At 36.4% G+C, this 15,673-nt stretch overlaps 1 pseudogene; it reads right to left on the reverse strand.

Annotated features, from left to right (window-relative positions):
• Nucleotides 1-14,471: 14,471 nt before the first annotated feature.
• On the reverse strand, nt 14,472-15,163 carry LOC142517929 (auxin-induced protein 15A-like; annotated as a pseudogene).
• Between the last annotated feature and the right edge of the window lie 510 nt (nt 15,164-15,673).

Raw genomic sequence — 15,673 nt, forward strand, 5'->3', positions numbered from 1 at the left:
TGGCCTAAAACTATGTCCCATTTTTCACAAGCATCACTAACACCCAGGGCAACTAGTATGTGTGGAATCATAAGCGCTAAAGGCTTAATAAGCTTAAATAATGTCTTGCCCGATCTTTCTATGCTACGGTCTGAATCCCTGACAGTGATCTTCTTAATTTTAGGCAAAAATTTTAACAAAACCTAATGCTCGGGAAGATGAAAGGGTATCAAAATTATTTTGGATTTATCACACGGAACAGCTGGTCAGTCACCAAATTCCGCTCTCACATAGGGCATCAAACACTCTATTATTCAGCGTGCCTTCATTGAAAACACTCTATGTTAAATGTTAACTAATTTTCATTATAATGTTTATTGTTAATAATTAATATAAGATATTTTGGGGATGCTTATTTCCACCACGTAGGAGCTGTTGTCTGTGCGTTATATGACTGGCGATTTTGTAGATTCTAATATTAATGTCGTAGTAAATCGCATTACAGAGTTGATTAGCCAGCATATCAAAGTAGTGTGCAGTCAAGATCCATTAAATGACCTAGATGGTGGAGTGGGTATACAGATAGAGGATCAACGGTTTACCAGCCATTCACATATACATATTCCAGAGATAGTGGTCCTTCACACATGAATCACCCGTCTCTTCCATTGATTGACATGTGACATACATCTATGCATAAAGATTATACATCTCTTGCAGATACGTATGATGTCCGTTTGACAAGTTTGGAGGATAAAATTACGACGATGCAAAAGGACCAAGCCGAAGGATTTTCTCATATCATTAATGTATTGAAACATATGCAGACATATATCTCGAGCTTTAAAAATGTGCTTGGGAGATTGCCTTCTGTGAGTGCCAATGTTGGTAAGTTTTATCGATATTTATATGATTTTTAACTATTTTGCTATCTTAAAAAATGACAAAATTGTATATATATTATTCTCTCATATTATGGCGAGACATCAAGGAGAACACCTGAAAAGACGCCATTTTTGAGAACAAAGGAGGTGAATCCAAATAGGTCACTTGTGAGAGAGGCGTCTTTGACTCATGCTTTTGAAAAGGTTTCGGGCTATGAGTTAAAATTGGTCACTGTTGACGAAAAGCCTATGACAGATGAGGCACTGCCTGAACTTGTTATAAATGATATGATGTCTCTGTCTTTTGAGAAGATAGTGAGAATGTTCGCTAGTAGATCGTGGGATTGAGTAAGTACTGAGATTTATTCTTGCATGGAAAATACGCCGGTATCTGGGCTGTACTCGTCTTACGATAGAAAGTGGTTTCTTGAATTGGGGACACCTGTTTCTTGGTTGGATGAAACCGCAAGTTTTTTCTTATTTTCTTTTTTGTTTATTACATTGAGATAGTAATTAACATATTTCACTTTATCATTTTCAACATATTCAAGAATGTTGTCGAAGGTTATTTGAATTACAAAGAACGTATACACATTTTATGTCACAAGATGTGTCATTAATAGAGGTCGATTTTCATCAGGTGGTTTCGAGTTCTTTCAATGAGGGCGCACAGATTAATATTAGAGTGTTTGATGCCCTATGTGAGCCGAATTTGGTGATTGACCAGTTGTTCTGTGAGATAGCGCCAAAATAATTTTGATACCCTTTCATTTTTCTGGGCATTGGGTTTTGTTAAATTCTTTGCCTAAAATTAAGATCACTGTCATGAATTTCAATGTATATTTTATTCGAATTATATGGTTTGATGTATTTCAATGTATATTTTATTCGAATTATATGTTTTTTTTATAGCAGTGGTGAATGTGGAGTTTACACTCTAGCGGTCGCAACTTATACAATGTACAGAGAAATTGCCTATCAAGTGAACGATGAGAAGATTGAAGAATTTAGGCATTTTTGTTGCTGCTGTATTTGAGATAACATGATGTTATTTTCAAACTCTGTGTTGGAAACTGAATTTCGAAAATTTGACAAACTGAGCATACATATCAAGGAGATTGATAGTAATTGATCTAAAATATGTAAACTAACAGTTGCCCGTAACAATCAAAGGCAACTGAACCAGCTGACTGAACTACGCAGACAACTGACTGATCAGTTTGAAACTGATCAATTGCTACAAAGCAGTTGTGACCATATCAGCTACTGCCTATCAGCTGATCTTTGAGCTGAACACGTCATCAGTTGAGAAAAATGACGTTCAATGGCGGGAACGTCGTATTTCAGAAAAGCTGCAGTGTACGATTGTCAGAAGAATGTGGACGTGACATACAACGGATAGAAAGCAGAGAAGAACAGCTGAGAGACACGCTAGACACTCTTGAATCACTTGACTATCTGAATCTATCAAACAACTTCTAAGTTGTTACTCTGTTGAATTCATTTCAAAGCTCACACTTATTGTATGCATCTATAGCATTCAAGGCTATACTTCAAGCTTACTAGCACAAACTGTTATTGTTGTAAAACTCGATCTTAAAAGAGATCACTTGTGCTAAATTATTTCAGTCCAGTTGAGTAATGTAAATTGTTGTGTAAACTAAGAGTTTCAGTTTGACATTGTTAAGTCCAAACTGAAGTGGGTCTGTACAACTGTTTTTATCGATTAAAGTCTTTTAGTGAATATCCTATCCTTGTGATAGAAGTGGTGACGTAGGAGTGATTGAAATCTCCGAACATCCATAAAATCTTGGATAAAGGGAAATATATTCACTTTGTTAAATTAGTTATGGTACAAGAACAAGCTGAGCCAAGTAAACTGGTTGAACAGCCTATTGAAAGTAAGAACAAGGCTAGAAGATATGGTATTGGTTATAGCCCAAAAATTTCAACTGACTCACGCAGTCAGTCATCAAAACGATTTAGCAAAAATTATTCAAATGACTACTCCAATTACTATAACAGCAAGCCAGTTCAGAAAAGATATTGACTGAACAATCAGTTGAACAAAGCTAAATCACATGTTGTCTCATCCGCACACTACACCAAGCACACACAAATCGAGAAAGATCATTTGGAATACAGCAACTGGACAGTCAGTCAGACTAATCCAAATCTGGGTTCCTAAAGGACTAATCAGTTTAGGACCCAAATAGATATGGGTACCAAAGTTATATCTTGTGTGTGAGTGCAGGTAACATGTACAAGCAAGGAATCAATTTGGTACTTGGATAATGGATGCTCACGACACATGACAGGAGATGCAAACTTGTTATCTCAACTGATCAAGTACACTGCATCATAAAATCAGTTTTGGAGATAACTCCAAAGGTAAAACTGTGGGTAAAGGTAAGCTTATCCATGGTAACTTTATCATTATTGATGTTTTATTAGTTGAGAACCTGAAGTATAACTTGATTAGCATTAGTCAGTTATGCGATAATGGATTCTCATTTCAGTTTGGCAAACATTCTTGTTCAGTCAAAGACTCAACTGATGAGGTCATCCTAACTGGCAAACGATGTGGAAACACTTACAAAGTCAGTTGGAATGATCAACCTTATGCACCAGTTTGCTTTATTGCTTCCAAATATTCTAAAAACTGGTTGTGGCATAAGAGATTAAACCACCTGAACTTTAAATCTATTGCATATCTGAGTAACCACAATCTTGTCACTGGTTTGCCCAAAATGGACCAAAGATAAAATTAGTTCAGCATGTCAGTTTGGTAAACAAGTAAAATCTTCTTTTAAAAACAAGGGCAGTAAACCTTCTTTCCGATGCTTAGAACTGCTACATATGGATCTATTTGGTCCAATACCAGTCATGAGTTTAGGGGGAATGAAATACACCTTGGTGATTGTAGATGATTTTTCAAGATTTACTTGAGTTATTTTTCTCAAATCAAAAGACCAAACTGCTGCACAACTGATCAAGCTTTTCAAGAGATTACTAAATGAAAAGTCAGTTGGAATTGACAGAATGAGATCCGATCGAGGAACTGAATTCATCAATCAAATTCTTTCAAATTTTTTAGAAAATGCTGGAATTAAACATGAGCTCTCAGCAGCTAGAACTCCTCAGCAAAATGGTGTAGCTGAGAGAAGAAATCGGACCCTTAAAGAAGCTGCTAGAACAATGCTTGTTGATTCTGGTATTTCTCAAAGGTTTTGGGCAGAGGCAGTAAACACTGCGTGTTACACTCAGAACAGATCAATGATTAATAAGAATCAGTTGAAAACAGCTTATGATATCTGGCACGGACGAAAAAGTGTGGTTTCATACTTCAAAATATTCGGCTGTAGATGTTTTATACTCGATAATGATAAAAATCATTTAAAAGCCTTTTATGCTAAATCTGCAGAGGGAATATTTCTCGGTTATTCATCAGTTAGTAAAGCTTATAGAGTCTTCAACAAAAATACTTTGAATGTTGAAGAATCTATTCATGTTGATTTTGATGAATATGCACTAACTGTTAAGCCAACTAATCCAGTTGAGCTAGTTGATAGATTTACATATATCAGTTTGGAAGATGGTGATGAAGAAGAAAGTCATATCAATCGAAACATTCTTCAAACACCTGAACCAGAAATGTTAGATCAACCTGTTGGACATGAAGATACTCTTAATAATCAGTTAATGGAGCCTATTGAGAATATTCATTTACCAACTAATGCAGCAGCAACTGAAACTGAAGAAAACACCCGGTTGGAAACTGAAGCAATTAGTGATGCAGCTCCAACTGAAACTGAAGCAATTACTAACTTGGAAACAACAAATGCTGAATACATATGGAAGAAACACATCCTCCAGAATTGGTAATAGGTAACCCATCTGATCCAGTAAGAACTAGAAATCACATGCTCAATTTATTTATTCATTCAGCTTTTGTATCGAAATTAGAACCGAAGAAAACTAATGAAGCTCTTGCTGATCCAAACCGGATAAATGCAATGCAAGAGGAGCTAAATCAGTTTACACATAACAATGTCTGGAACTTAGTGCCAATATCAGTTTCAAAAACTGTCATAGGTACAAAATGGGTTTTCAGAAACAAACTGAACGAAGATGGTTCTGTTGTGCGCAACAAGGTCAGACTGGTAGCATAAAGATACAGGCAAGAAGAAGGAATTGACTATGATGAAACGTATGCACCAGTTGCAAGACTGGAAGCTATCAAAATATTCCTTGCCTATGCATCATTCAAAAATTTCAAAGTCTACCAAATGGATGTAAAGAGTGCATTTCTGAACGGTTAGTTGCAAGAAGAAGTCTATGTTGAACAACCTCCAGGTTTTGTCAATCATCATTTCTCTGATCATGTTTATCATTTGAACAATGCCTTATACGGTCTTAAACAAACTCTTTCAAAATTATTAACTGATCATGATTTTACTGTTGGATCAGTTGATAAATTTTGTTCAAATTTTCCAAGAATGATCATATTTTACTTGTTCAAATTTATGTTGATGATATTATATTTGAGTCAACTAACCCCAAATTATGCGAGAAATTTGCTAAGTTGATGCAGGACAAATTTGAAATGAGCATGATGTGTGAACTGACATTTTTCCTTGGACTGCAAGTGAAGCAACTGGAGAATGGTATCTTTACCAGTCAAACCAAATACATAAATGAGTTGCTGAAGAAATTTGGCATGGAATCATGTTCAGCTGCAAGTACTCCCATGAGTTCCTCAGTTAAACTGGACACTGATCAAGGGGGAATATCAGTTGAGACGACACTTTACAGAGGTTTAATAGGTTCATTATTGTACCTAACTGCTAGTCGTCCTGATATTGTATTTGCTGTCTGTATGTGTGCTAGATTTCAAGCAAACCCTAAACAATCGCATTTTTCAGCTGCCAAATGTATTTTAAAATATCTTACATCCTGCATAATCTGCATCTGAATATCCAACTTGAAATATGAGTCTTTAGAATACCATAACCCAACATTTTGCGTGCCTTTAAGATATTTTAAAATACGTTTGGCAGCTGAAAAATGCGTTTTTTTAGGGTTTGCTTGAAATCTAGCACACATACAGACAACAAATACAATATCAGAACGACCAGCAGTTAGGTACAATAATGAACCTATTAAACCTCTGTAAAGTGTCGTCTCAACTGATATTTCCCCTTGATCAGTGTCCAGTTTAACTGAGGAACTCATGGGGGTACTTGCAGCTGAACATGATTCCATGCCAAATTTCTTCAGCAACTCCTTTGTGTATTTGGTTTGACTGATAAAGATACCATTCTCCAGTTGCTTCACTTGCAGTCCAAGGAAAAATGTCAGTTCACCCATCATGCTCATTTCAAATTTGTCCTGCATCAACTTAGCAAATTTCTCGCATAATTTGGGATTAGTTGACTCAAATATAATATCATCAACATAAATTTGAACAAGTAAAATATTATCATTCTTGGAAAATTTGAACAAAATCTTATCAACTGATCCAACAGTAAAATCATGATCAGTTAATAATTTTGAAAGAGTTTCATACCAAGCTCTTGGAGCTTGTTTAAGACCGTATAAGGCATTGTTAAAATGATAAACATGATCAGAGAAATGATGATTGACAAAACCTGGAGGTTGTTCAACGTAGACTTCTTCTTGCAACTGATCGTTCAGAAATGCAATCTTTACATCCATTTGGTAGACTTTGAAATTTTTGAATGATGCATAGGCAAGGAATATTTTGATAGCTTCCAGTCTTGCAACTGGTGCATACGTTTCATCATAGTCAATTCCTTCTTCTTGCCTGTATCCTTGTGCTACCAGTCTGGCCTTGTTGCGCACAACTGAACCATCTTCGTTCAGTTTGTTTCTAAAAACCCATTTTGTACATATGATAGTTTTTGAAACTGGTCTTGGCACTAAGTTCCAGACATTGTTATGTGTAAACTGATTTAGCTTCTCTTGCATTGCATTTATCCAGTTTGGATAAGCAAGAGCTTCATCAGTTTTCTTCGGTTCCAATTTCGATACAAAAGCTGAATGAATAAATAAATTGAGCATCTGATTTCTAGTTCTTACTGGATCAGATAGGTTACCTATTACCAATTCTGGAGGATGTGTTTCTTCCATATGTATTCAGCATTTGTTGTTTCCAAGTTAGTAACTGCTTCAGTTTCAGTTGGAGCTGCATCAGCAATTGCTTCAGTTTGCAACCGGGTGTTTTCTTCAGTTTCAGTTGCTGCTGCATCAGTTGGTAAATGAATATTCTCAATAGGCTCCATTACTGATTATTAAGAGTATCTTCCTGTCCAACAGGTTAATCTAACACTTCTGGTTCAGGTGTTTGAAGAATGTTTCGATTGATATGACTATCTTCTTCATCACCATCTTCCAAACTGATATCTGTAAATCTATCAACTAGCTCAACTGGATTAGTTGGCTTAACAGTTAGTGCAGATTCATCAAAAACAACATGAATAGATTCTTCAACATTCAAAGTATTTTTGTTGAAGACTCTATAAGCTTTACTAACTGATGAATAACCGAGAAATATTCCCTCTGCAGATTTAGCATAAAAGGCTTTTAAATGATTTTTATCATTATCGAGTATAAAACATCTGCAGCCGAATATTTTGAAGTATGAAACCACACTTTTTCGTCCGTGCCAGATCTCATAAGGTGTTTTCAACTGATTCTTATTAATCATTGATCTGTTCTGAGTGTAACAAGCAGTGTTTAATGCCTCTGCCCAAAACCTTTGAGAAATACCAGAATCAGCAAGCATTGTTCTAGCAGTTTCTTTAAGGGTCCGATTTCTTCTCTCAGCTACACCATTTTGCTGAGGAGTTCTAGCTGCTGAGAGCTCATGTTTAATTCCAGCATTTTCTAAAAAATTCGAAAGAATTTGATTGATGAATTCAGTTCCTCGATCGGATCTGATTCTGTCAATTCCAACTGATTTTTCATTTAGTAATCTCTTGAAAAGCTTGATCAGTTGTGCAGCAGTTTGGTCTTTTGATTTGAGAAAAATAACTCAAGTAAATCTTGAAAAATCATCTACAATCACCAAGGTGTATTTCATTCCCCCCTAAACTCATGATTGGTATTGGACCAAATAGATCCATATGTAGCAGTTCTAAGCATCGGAAAGAAGGTTTACTGCCCTTGTTTTTAAAGGAAGATTTTACTTGTTTACCAAACTGACATGCTGAACAAATTTTATCTTTGGTCCATTTTGGGCAAACCAGTGACAAGATCGTGGTTACTCAGATATGCAATAGATTTAAAGTTCAGGTGGTTTAATCTCTTATGTCACAACCAGTTTTTAGAATATTTGGAAGCAATAAAGCAAACTAGTGCATAAGGTTGATCATTCCAACTGACTTTGTAAGTGTTTCCACACCGTTTGCCAGTTAGGATGACCTCATCAGTTGAGTCTTTGACTGAACAAGAATGTTTGTCAAACTGAACTGATAATCTATTATCGCATAACTGACTAATGCTAATCAAGTTATACTTCAGGTTCTCATTAATAAAACATCATTAATGATAAAGTTACCATGGATAAGCTTACCCTTATCCACAGTTTTATCTTTGGAGTTATCTCCAAAACTGATTTTATGATGCAGTGTACTTAATCAGTTGAGATAACAAGTTTGCATCTCCTGTCATGTGTCGTGAGCATTCACTATCCAAGTACCAAATTGATTCCTTGCTTGTACATGTTACCTTGCACTCACACGCAAGATATAACTTTGGTACCCATATCTATTTGGGTCCTAAACTGATTAGTCCTTTAGGAACCCAGACTTTGATTAGTCTGACCGACTGTCCAGTTGCTGTATTCCAAATGATCTTTCTCGATTTGTGTGTGCTTGGTGTAGTGTGCGGATGAGACAACATGTGATTTAGCTTTGTTCGACTGATTGTTCAGCCAACATCTTTTCTGAACTGGCTTGCTGTTATAGTAATTGGAGTAGTCATTTGAATAATTTTTGCTAAATCGTTTTGATGACTGACTGCGTCAGTCAGTTGAAATTTTTGGGCTATAACCAATACCATATCTTCTAGCCTTGTTCTTACTTTCAGTAGGCTGTTCAACCAGTTTACTTGGCTCAGCTTGTTCTTGTACCATAACTAATTTAACAAAGTGAATATATTTCCCCTTATCCATATTCAGTTTTGGTTGATTATCATTGGAAGACATTTCATCTTGGTTGCTGAACCCTAAACCAGTTTTATCAGTAACTGATTTCTGTGAGTTCTGCATCTCAGTTAATGCAACAGATGATTTGTTCCAAGCCTGAATAAGCTCAGTGTGCTTAGAATTTTCAAGCATCATCTTCTGAATCATTGATTGATTCCTGCTTTTTTTTCAGCATTGAGCTCAACAATCTCCCTTTTCAAACTCAACACATCAACTGATTCATCAGTTTTAGTTTTATTATCTATGAGATCAGTTTGCTTTGCTCTAGCCTTTTCAAAAGATAAGGCTAGATTATGATACTCATTAACCATGTCATGAAGAGTTGAAATGAGTTCTTCTCTAGTGAAATCAGTTGAGCTGAAGTCAAATACCTGTTGACTGCTTGACTCCACTTCTGTATCATCAGCCATCAGACACTTCACCTCTTCTTAATCATTACTGGAACTGCATGAGGTTTCTGGTTCTGACTCCTCGCTGTCAGTTTCTGCCCACTTAGATTTGCTATCTTCAGCTAAGAGCACCTTATGCATCTTCCTGGAAGATTTCTTATCATCTTTGGATCTTCGTTTGTACTCGTATGATTTCTTCCTTCTTTCAGTCGAGCCTTGACTGTCTTTCTTGGGTTTGGGACAGTCAGCAATTAAGTGACCAGGTTTGCCACAGTTGTAGCAAGCATTTGATTCCTCTTTAGAATTGTTCTTTTAAGACTGCTTCTGGAAGTTTTCTTGACTCTTCCTCATAAATCTTCCAAATTTTTTGACAAACAATGGTATGGCCTCATTGCTCAGTTGATCAGCAGACTTCTCGACTGAACCAGTTGGTTCTATTCTGACAGCAGCTAAGGCAGTTGTGGTTGCTGGATTGGAAGGTTCTCCTTCTCTAGTTTGAAGCTCAAATTCATAAGTCTTCAGATCAGCGAATAGGTCATGGAGTTCAACTTTGTTTAGATAATTTGACTCCCTCATTGCCATGGTCTTGACATCCCATTCATTGGGAAGACCCCTAATTACTTTCAGTGCAATTTCTTTGTTGGAGTACACTTTTCCAAGTGCATTCAGCTCATTGATGATACAGCTGATTCTTTCCTCATACTCATGCGTCGATTCTCCAGCTTTCATCTTGATGTTATCAAACTTCTGAACAGCAACAGAAAGTTTATTCTCTTTAGTTTGTTCATTTCCTTCACAAAGCTGGATCAGCTTTTCCTAAATTTCTTTAGTTGTCTTACACATCTTGATTTTGCTGAAAGTTATTTTATCCAGCGTTTTGTACAGTATGTCCTTTGCCACATTGTCCAGATTAGCTTTTCTTTTATCTTCTGTCGTCAATTCATCTCTGGGCTTTTCTATTCCATGTGGTGCCTCATCAGTTATTGCAACAGCTGTGTTGGCTTTTAAAATCCTCATTGGTCCTTCAGTAATAACGTACCACATATCGTCATCTTGTGCAGCTAAGTGAGCCTGCATTCTTATTTTGCAATCGTCAAAATCCTCTCTGGAAAACATTGGGATCTTATTGAAAGAAGACATGATGAATAGTTTTGATTAGAAATATTCTGAGACGAGATACAACTGCTCTGATACCACTTGAAAGGATCGGTTAACAGGTGATGAGTGTTTAGAAAGGGGGGGTTGAATAAACACTCACGTATTATAAATATTTTTCAAAGATTGGGTTTCAGTTTTGTTACAAACTGACACTCGGTATCCCGTCGATCAATGACAATCAGTTTAACTGATGAAAGCAGTTGCGAAAAATAAACTGACTGAAAGATAGAATAACTGACTGAAAATAATAACAGAAGTAAAGTGCACAGCGATTTGTTTCTGGATGTTCGGAGACTTGAATAACTCCCGCGTCACCCCTTCTATCACAAAGATAGGATATCCACTAAAAGACTTTGATCGAATACAAGAATTGTACTGACCCACTTCCGTTTGGACTTATCACTACCAAGAATGAAACTCTTAGTTACAAAATGCTTTTATAGTTCGTGACTGATCTTAGCACAACTGAATAAATCTAACAAAGATTACAAAGTGCTAATGAGCTCGTAAATGTAGCCTTGATTGCTACGGATATAACTGATAAGAGTGAGCTTTTGATATGCGTAGTGATTTCAGCAGCGTAACAGCTTGAATAGAATAGTTGCGTTGGTATCGTTATATTTCAGCTGCTCTCTTCACCTATTTATAGGCTTCCCTCTCAACGGTAATATTAAATATATTTGAACTTTATATCCATTGATTGCCACGTCAATATTCTTCTGACACCCGTACACTGCAATCTCTGAAATGCGGCGTTCCACTAAGTAACAGTCTGCTGTGTACTACTGTCGGTTCCCGATAACTGATGACGTGTTCAGCTGATGAATCAGCTGCTGGGCAATAGCTGGTAAAGAATACAACTACTGATAGTTGGCTGCGCGTTCAGTTGCGTAGTTCAGTTGCGGCTTCGCGTGTTCAGTTATTTATATTAATCAGTTGGTTCGAACAGTTTGTCAAACTCTGAAACTTAGTTTTCAATAGGATTTGTCAAGTTGGTATAGATATGTTAGAGCTCAGTAACATACGATGGTAAAATATAAATTATGTTTTAATTGTCATTCTGTGTTGCACTGATCGTATCGTATCTATGACTTGTTTGACTTCGGTTTTTGTTTTGAGTATATTTTGATGTAAACTACTGCTTGGGTTTTTTTGGATGTCCCACTTACGGGGAGGTCATGTCGAAATTTTTCTAGGCCTTGAGGTCCATTTTAAAGTAATTTAAACTCTTTTTCCGATGCAGATTTAATTCAAATAATTATTGTTTGATAATTACTTGTCATTAGAGTAAATGAGCCTCATATCTTGATATCAGAGCGTAAACTAGGATACGCTCGAACTAGAGTCTAGGACATTTGAGTCTTGGCACTAAAAATGGTTTTTGCGCCTGCTTTTGCTACTTGAAAATGTGATTATATGGTTTGTTTACTTCCATTCTAATTGTTATAAATGTCTTATGTTATAAAAGGAGATGATGAGATTCCTGTTGTTAGGGGTCGTGGTCGTGGTCGTGGTCGTGGACGTGGTAGACCTCGTGTCCGTGTTGATGATACTTTTGTTGAGCAAGCTGCGGATCAGCTTCGGATGGATGGGTTAGTTGCCCGTTTTCACTCTATGCATCCACCTCGATTAAGTGGTTCTGAGAGAGCTGAGAAAGCTGAACTATGGATTTCTGAGATTGAGGAATTGTTTGATCTGATTGAGTATCTTTCAGAGTATCGATTGAGATTAGCTGTGCATCAGTTGAAAGATCGTGTCAACATTGATGACCTTAGATGTTCAGAGGATTTTTCCATCGTAAGATATATTCAAGCTGAAGTTTAAGGAGAGTTACTGTCCTCCATCGTTTTACAGCTCTAAAGCTTCGGAGTTTCATAACTTGAAAGAGGGTAATATGTCAGTTGCGAAGTATGCTGATACTTTTTACGCTATGTTGAGATATGCTTCTCATGTTGCTGTAAGCCAGGTTGCTGTTGTTGAAAGTTTCATTGAAGGATTGAACGATCGTCTGCACCTTTTTATTTCTACAGGTAAGCCACTGAATTATCTTGAAGCAGTGGAAATAGCAAAAAGGGCTGATGCTAGTTTAGAGAGGAGTAGTAACTGAGTTCCTACCCAACACCAACAGTCTGGGAGGCAACAGTTCAGCCAATCTGGTTCTACATCTTTTCGCCCTCGTGGTAAGCAATTCAAGAAATCCGGTTCTAGTTCTTTGAGTTCAAGGAGTTTTGGGAATCGTAGTGGTCAGCATTAGGAGTTTTGAGTTCAAGATTTGTTTAGGTCATTTCTATAAATTCAAGTTGTAAAAATCGTAGCAACACAAAAACGACACCCAAATCCGGTAGAATTCGCGCAGAAAACAGAGCACCGGAACAACAGCTTCGATCCACCCGAATCCTTGCTCAAAATTAGTGATTTATGGCTTGAATCGAAGCTTAAGATGTTAAGAAGGCAACCTTTCAAGAATTTTTGAGTTTCGACTTGGGGTGGAGGAGATATAACGATTTTACGGTAGCTGCTACAAGAATTGCGGGAGGAGGGGTTGAGGGAAATAGTTTTTCTTTCTTTTCCCTTCCTTTCTTCTCTCGTTCCTTTTTTCTATAAATGAGGTGTGTGTGTATATGTATGTATAAATGTAATAAATGGTCACAAAAAAATTAACTCAAGCCCATTTATCCTGGTTTGTATTTATTTTGCTCTCGTGTGTTATTTAAACTCTATATGTATTTTATATCGTTAAATTCTCCGATATTTCTAAAATACATATTTTTAACACACTTCTTGAATTTATTTGGCATAAATAATCATTTTAATTTACGACTCAATAATTATTCTAATTATGCCAAATTATCGGATAATTAATTACAGGACCTTACAATAATGTACTATTAGGCTTGTTTTCAAGTGCGTGGTTGTAATCAATGCCGGTGTCGACTAACCTCGGGCTCGGGATGTGACATTTTATTGGTATCAGAGCCGACTTGTCTTAGTATAATTTGGTTCAGGGACGAACCAAGCGAAAGCTGGTGGGCATGTGTCATCTTTAGTCGAAGAGGGCGGAAGGTGATCGCCGGTGCCATGAGGTTGCACGGATAATGAGCGACTCCTGACAGACTTCTCTCACACCGGACTGAAAGAGATTTCAAAATTGTTCACGTATGGGACTGTGCAGGTGATGAGTGCTTAAAAGATTTGATATGTACTACTCATATAAAAAATGTGCATATTCTTTTCAGGAGCTCATCACATAAGAATTCGAAAGTTAAACGTGCTTGACTTGAGACAATTTGATATGGGTGAACCCTGTGAAATTTGTTAGGGTACGTGTGAGTAAGGACATAAGCACACTGGAAAGACCCGTTTTAGTACAGTGAGGACCGTCGTCAAATCTAGGGTGTTGCAACTATCGTAGACGCTATACTACGAGGCACTTGGAACTGTCTAAAAATTTCATTTTTTGCTATCAAATCATCTATACTTTAGCATCGAATCCGAGACAACCGAAAAGTGTAACTTCTACATGATTTTAGCCATATATAATTCAATACATAACCGAGGTATTTTGAGGAAAATTTGGGATTGTTACTTTCAAATAGACTCCTAATCAACAACATTATGTATTATATATGAAGAATATTATATTAATTCCTGATAAAAATGCATCATTTATTCATTTTATGTTTCTTTGTTTGGATTGTTACTTTCAAGTAGATTCCCTTTTCTTTTTAATATTAATATGAAATGCTATTCATTATGGACGAAGTCTTCCACATTTACAAAATGGTCAGTTTTTAATGAACAAAATCAGGATTAGTGCACGATAAAAACATATCACAAAATAAAAAAGATGCACGCTAGTAGTTTTCTACCTCTGTTAATAAAAATGTTTATACTGAATAATTTTGGAGTAAACCATTCCCAGTAACAATACACTGGTTAGACCAAAAAGAGAGAATCTCCTTACTAGTTTACAAATTTCTACTTCTCTCTGTGAGGTTAAAACCCACATATGATCATACTCTTCTCAAGCTAGAGATGTGGTCGATAAACATATCTGCACTACAGGGAATGGTGAGTCCACCTATTGGATGACTGAACCCAAATTCTTCTTCTGCTTGATTCAACAAATCTTGAAATGAAGGGTCATTCAAATATGATATTGGAATGACAAATCGTTGCTTATTTTCTGTCTCCCCAACATAAACAGCAAAATGTCCCTTGGGTACATGATCTTCTTTCAGCTGATAAAGAACGTCTAAGAATTTCTCGAATGGCCATTATTTTGGTAAAGTTATGGAGGAAATTAAGTTTCCTGAAGCTGAGAGAAGTTAGTTTGTGATGATTTGTTTATATGTTTGATACGTACCAGAAATGTGCCGTTTATATAGAGATTTTTTAAGATAACCGAATGGTGGAGAGGCAAATTGATCGGTTTGTAGCTAGAGACATTTGAGAAACACAAGGACATGAAGGCTGGGTAACATGATTTCATCTTGCATTAGTCACCGTCATTCCCGTCGGAGACATTGTTCCCCACCAATTTCAGCAACAGCCACTCAAAGTTACGACCGTGTGAAACTAGAACATGAGATGTACTTGATTTAATGAGTGAACTACTCCATCATAAAGTATTTATTTTTTAACCATGCGGTAAGATGGAGAACATTTGTTGAAATGAAAATTGTATTTTATTGTTTTTTTTTTGAAATTGCAAATTTTAGCTTTCAACTCTCAGATAAAAATCTCATATCCATGTTTGGTAGATCAATTGAAACGTGATGTTTAAATTATTATACGATTTAAAAAACTTAAATTGTATTATTACCGCTAGTTATCATTGTCATTTATTATCTTTTTAAATCTTGATAGTGATCCAGAAAAACAGGCAGGTGGAAGTACGGTGGATGGCGGAAATTAAAACTAACAAAAGCACTCGAAGAATCACATGAATTTGTCCTCCAATCGTCATAAATTATTATGAAGCATCTGTCATTTCAGCCTCAGTCTTGGAGGGACCCGAGTCAAATAATTCA

Source organism: Primulina tabacum, chromosome 1 (assembly GCF_025594145.1).
Source record: "Primulina tabacum isolate GXHZ01 chromosome 1, ASM2559414v2, whole genome shotgun sequence".
NCBI lineage: Eukaryota > Viridiplantae > Streptophyta > Magnoliopsida > Lamiales > Gesneriaceae > Primulina > Primulina tabacum.